Below are 6,119 nucleotides of genomic sequence, written 5' to 3'. Positions count from 1 at the left end.
CCTATTTCCATATATCTATTGCCTTCGTTTATCCATATACCAAGGTATTTATATTCTGTTACCCGAGGTATTTCCTGGCCCTGTATCGCCACTGTCTGTTCGCTGTTTTCATTTAATGCCATAACGCCTGATTTTCTAACTCTAAATTTCAAACCTGAATTGTTGCCTTCCTGTCCACAGATATTAGCCAGACGTTGCAAATCACTTTGCTTGTTAGGTAGCAACACAGTGTCGTCCGCATAAAATAAACCTGGAAGCTGCTGCTCTACTACTGTACCCGCCTGCTTGTATGAGAGATTAAAGCCGATATTACTTCCTTCTAGCGCCCTCTCCATCCTCACCATGTACATCATAAACAGTAGTGGGGATAAAGGGCACCCCTGCCTCAGTCCCTTTTGATATCAACTTTCTCCGCGCTCCTCATCCCTTCCCATTCAACGCAAACGGTATTTTCTAGGTAAATCTCTCTCAAAAGCTGTAGACAATCGCCACCAACGCCTTCCCCTTCCAGAATATGCCACAAAATGTTGTGGTGTACGTTGTCATAGGCTCCTGTAATGCATAAAAAGCCATGTATAATGGTCTGCTTTCTTCTACTTTCGATATTTCAATACACTGAGTAAGAACAAATAAGTTATCATCTAAACGCCTACATATTCCTGAAGCCATTCTGAAGTTCTCCCAAAATGCTATTATTCTCTGCCCATGCTTGAAGGTTTAATTTGATTGCCTGCATTGCTAGCCTGTATATTATTAATGTAATGGTCAACGGTCTATACGAATGAATTCTTTCTCCCCCATACCTTCATAAATTAAATTCATTCTACTTTGTCGCCAGCTGTCTGGTATCCGTCTATATTTTAAAGTTTCTTCCACTGCTTTACCAGAGCCTCCTTGCTTCTTGGTCCTAGTTCATTAATCAGCCTAATGGGAACCTCGTATAGCCTTGTGGCTGCGCGCTTAGGAATTTTCTCTTCGGCATTCTTCCAGTTGAAATTTTTCAGCACCAGCTCCTTTTCCACCTGAGTCTCTTTCATGCTCTTTCTTCAAATACAGCTTCGTGATTGCATTGGAAAGATTCGGCCGTTATTTTTCGGATGTAATTTATTGCTGCTTCTCCTTCCAGTCTGTTTTCATCTTTAGAATATGTTGTATTGCTTGTTGACTTCCTGCCTGATAATTTTATGTGGTTCCAAAATATTCTAGGTGCGGCCTTCTTTTTGTCACGTATTTCTGACATCCAACGTTCACTTTCACCTTTTAATTGTGTTTGCACCAGTATTTGAACCATATACTTTTTCTCCCGGTATATTTCCCATTTACTGGTTACTTCATCCTTCGGCAACTGCGCCTTCTTTGTCTACCTGTGCTCTCGGGTTGCTTTCTGTCGTTCGGCAATTGCTTCTCGCATCTCCCTGTTCCACCAGCTTTTCGGTTTCTTTTTTCCTTTCCAACGAATATGTTGTTTCTCTTTCCATATTTCTGTCGTTATTACACTTAGAAGCTCGCTATATTCCCAGTCTTTATTTGGCCATTTGCCAAGTTCTTCCTCGACTCTAGTCACTATATTTGTTATTTGTTCAGCGTTCAAGTTTGCACTGGCCCTCTTGCACTCCTTGCTCTCTTTCCCAACTACATGCTGCTGTACCCTTCCTCATCGATGACCATTTCTCTCAACTTATCATGAATTTCTTCTGTCATCAGACAGTAATCAATGGTTGATTGCCGGTTTCCCACTTCCCACGTGATCTGCACTTCACACTTAGGCCCTGTATTCACGATAACGAGGTTATGTTGCTCACAAAGGTCTAGCATTGACTTCCCATTGTGTCGGTATAGCCATTTAAATCCTGTGTGTGGGCACTCATGTCTCCTAATAGGATAATTTCAGCACCATTCCCGAAACCCCTAATATCAGCGCTTGTGCATTCCACTAACTCTTTGTTCTTCTCTGTGCAATTATTTCCGGTCCACAAATACGTACCGCCCAGCCAAGTTTTTTCACACTCATTGTACCTGATAACCAAAAATGCTCTTGACATTTTGAATTTACTCTTTTCCATTTGGCTCCCCGATGGATGAGCATTCTGACTCGCCCTCCCATCCTTTCCGACTTAGTTCTGTTGCACCCTTCCCAAACATAATTCTCAATAACTGGCGGCTCTTCCGAGTCTCTAAGGTGCGTTTCTGTAACCGCATACACCCCTATTTGTTCTCTATTTCACTACTCCTTAATCTCTACCCACTTTTCCTTTCTTCTGCCGCCCTGCATGTTTATGTAGCTTATTGCATGGCGAGCTCTCTTTCTTGCTTTCCTCTTTTTTCTGTTATCGACGGCGATGCTCTTCTGAGGCACGACAGGCGCTACTCTGGCGCAATCTGGTAGCCAAGTGCAGCGGCCTCATAATTTCAGGAGGTGAGCGTCACCGCCAACATAGACACTCTGTGCACTTGCCCTGTATAGCCTCTGCAAGAGAAATTCCTGCTCTGCGTTCTTCCATTCCGGAGCCGGAGGATGCGCTGCTCTAGCTGCGCGCGCTTCTGTTACCATCTCTCACGTGGGGTGCGAGTCTTGTCCTCCCTTGTCCTCCATAGCAGGATCACGTCTTCTCGCCTATCCTCTCGCCCCCTTCCTCCGCGCAGCGCCGTTGCGGTCTCTCGCCGCTACCGTGTGTGTGTGAAGTTATTTTAGAGAGAATGGAAGAGATAAGTGCAGTGCCGTAACTGTCTCTCGTCCACTCCACCCTCGCCGTCCCTTCTCCCGCTGTCGCGGCACTGCCGCGGTGCCGGCGGCAGGCTCTTCTTGCCGCCTCACGCGGGATCCATGGTTCTCCGCTCCTCCGTCTCCGCGTCGCGTGGCTGTGCGGCTCTCAGCCGTGTCTCTCGTTTCCCCGTTTACGGGGCACGTTCATCAGTGGCATTTGTCGCCTCTGGCAGTAATTGCGCCTGGCTGTCCTTCTCCAGCCTCCACTCTTGCCCTATACCTCCCTTACCTGGCGCAGTGCTGTGATCTAGCGCAGTGCTGTGATATCGCGTGTGATCTCCTTACTTCTACACCTCCCCCCCCCCCCCCGCCCTAACCCTCTTCGGCAACATTGAGGCCTCTCTGTGAGTGAATGAGTTTGCGACCTCTACTCAATACCCCTGTTCTCCACCCGTTTCCTCATCCCACATCCGAAGAAACTTTAAATAATAATTCCTACTCTCTCCTCCCCCCTCTCTGCGGCGGTGATCGTCGGAGCGCCGACTCGACAGCGGCGGAGCGCGGTGTGTGCTGCCCAATCCAAAACGCAGAACCGCCTCCGTTCATAGTTGCGTGTTCTGCATGCGGTTGCCTGTTGTTGAAATAAGGCAGCAGCTGCGCTCAGAGATGCGTAATCGTCGGCAATATTTTTTCCCTCTCGCGTTTTTGCTGAGTGGCGCATTTCCGGTTAATGTCTTGCGCGCGAGCTATTGCGTTTGTCTCGTTTCGCGCAGCGACGATTTTGCGCGCCGTGGACGAGAACACCTCATCAGCGGTACATGTCAGTGCCACAATCACGAGCACTGATGCAGGCGTGCGAGGATGATTGCATGATTGCGGCGCTGGAACACGGTCGGAAATGGCACAGGGCCCTATAACGTAAAACTATTTCAATATGTTTTTATTGCAATCTGACGTCAAAGTTGCGTAACCGCCGACGCAGGCAAGGAGCAGTGAGCCATAGCGTTGCCTGAACAGCCCAATAAAATGCTCTCTTAGTTTATAGGAGGCCACGTTTCTTTGGTTTCAAGACAAATAACATTGCCTACGCTGGATAGTTTTTCGCTTGTAATTGGCTGCCAGGAGGCGAGAAGCGCACGCCGACATGGAGAGGGTTTCGATGGAGCCGAGCCAGCGCACTGAAAATAGATAACTCGATGAAGAGGGTGGTGCCGGCGTATGTGATTTGTCCGCTTTCCCTTACTTAGCTTGAGGTGGCTTGTAAAATCGCGGTGGCGTGCAACGGCAGGCTAAAAATGCCGCTTAAAGGGATGCTCAGCAAGGAAGGGTTGGCAGTGCCAGGTCGTTAACGTGCTGAAAGTGCCAGAAAACATTCCACGGCCACGCAGAAAGTTTTATTATACGCAAGTAAACCCATGCTCTCCGGCAGGTGCGAGTAGCCAGTGCCAGAGCGATCGGCGGCAGCCATATCTTATTCCTTTCGGAAGGGGGAACCTGCGGCTATTCAGAAAAAAATTCAGTGTTGTTGGGCACGTCACTCGGACGAGGAGAGTCTGCGTTTTTGTGACGTCACGCGGCAGGCAGGTAATGTGGGTGCAGTCCGAAAGCTTTTGACCAATAGCAAAGGGCTAATGGCGAAGAGGCGTCGAATGAGAAATAACTCTTTGGATTTTGAGCGGTCCAATCATGCATAATCAGGGTGTACACGTACACGTCAATCAGGATTACTACGCACAGTGCAACAGTACTAGATATATGTGCTTCAAATGTAAACCCATGCGAATCAAAAACTGGGATTCTATCCTATGACTTTAGCGATCACCTCCCTGTATCTTTTGCTTCATTTGCTCCAGAAAAATACAGCCAACCAATTAAACAGCTGACAACTGAGCGACTAAAAAATGACGAAACGAGGGAAACGTTTTTTCATATAGTTAAAGAAGCTGATTGGCACGATGTCTATTGCAAAGAAAATGTAAACGATGCGTATGATACATTCATAAAGATGCTTCGCGCTTGCTATGTTGCTGCGTTCCCAGTAAAAATATCTTCTAGAAATAAAGAAAAGCAAAGGAAGCCATGGGTTACCTCAGATTTATATTATTGTATCAAAGTAAAGAATAAGTTATATTATGACTTTGTGAGCACGCGGGCGCCTGATAAATTCTAACTATACAAAAAATACCGAAATGCCCTCACATCTGATCTGAAAGAAGCAAAGCACCAATACTACGAGAAAACGTTTGAAAGAATTTACAACGACCAAAGAAAGATATGGGTAGTGGTGAATTCGCTCACTTCCAGGAAAAAAGTTACTAATGTCTGTGAGGAGCTTACTATAGATGGAGAAACGCTGCACGGGGAAAGATTGGCTGATGTTATGAATGCTCACTTTATTAACGCCGGTTCCTATGTATCTTCTTCTGAAACATAATGCGATTATGGTGCTCTCAATGCAAATACAATCTTTCAATCTATCTACATGCAGCCTACGGACCCGGTAGAAATATCAAATGCAATAAAACAATTAAAGAATAATGTAGCGGCAGGGACTGATAAAATATGCCCAGTTGAAATAAAATTGGTTGCACCGTTGGTTTGTGGGGTACTTTCCCTCGAAAAAGGCATTTTTCCGAGGCAGTCAAAGACGGCGAAATTTACTGCCATTCTAAAGGGGGTAGTGTAAACAACTTATCGAACTATCGTCCCATATCTGTATTTCCAACAATATCAAAAATTTTTGAAGCCGTTATTTATGAAAGACTCCTTGTATTTTTTGAAAAACATCAACTAATAACCGAAAATCAATATGGCTTTCGAAAGCACAAATCAACTGAGCAGGCTCTAGTAAATATCAAAGACAAAATCATCGACAATATGGAAAATAGGGAATATACGCATGGTCTGTTTCTAGACCTCAGGAAAGCCTATGACTCTATACAATACGATTTATTACTAAACAAATTATCCACGTATGGAGTCCGAGGCATTGCCCTTGATCTTCTCAGAACCTACTTTTTAGATCGTTTTCAACTTGTAAAGAATAACGGAGCATTTTCAACGGAAATGAGAATAAAACAAGGCGTCCCTCAGGGCTCCATACTTGGGCCACTATTATTCATCATCTTAATAAATGATATTATCTCTATCCCTGGTACCTCTGACGTCATCATGTACGCAGATGACATAAATATATTTTTTTCCTACCATAACCTTGCAACAGTTGAACGCGATGCCAATGCATATCTTCTTCATCTATCCCGATGGCTGAAACAGAACAAGCTGACATTAAATGCCTCCAAAACTACATACATGATATTTCGTCCTCCCAACAAACCATTGTACAGAAACATAATGCTAAAATTTGAAGAAAGCGTAATTAAACATGTTGAAAAACAAAAATTTCTCGGGGTAC

This window comes from Dermacentor andersoni, chromosome 2 (assembly GCF_023375885.2).
Source record: "Dermacentor andersoni chromosome 2, qqDerAnde1_hic_scaffold, whole genome shotgun sequence".
NCBI lineage: Eukaryota > Metazoa > Arthropoda > Arachnida > Ixodida > Ixodidae > Dermacentor > Dermacentor andersoni.
Note: the sequence above shows the minus strand (reverse complement) of the source record.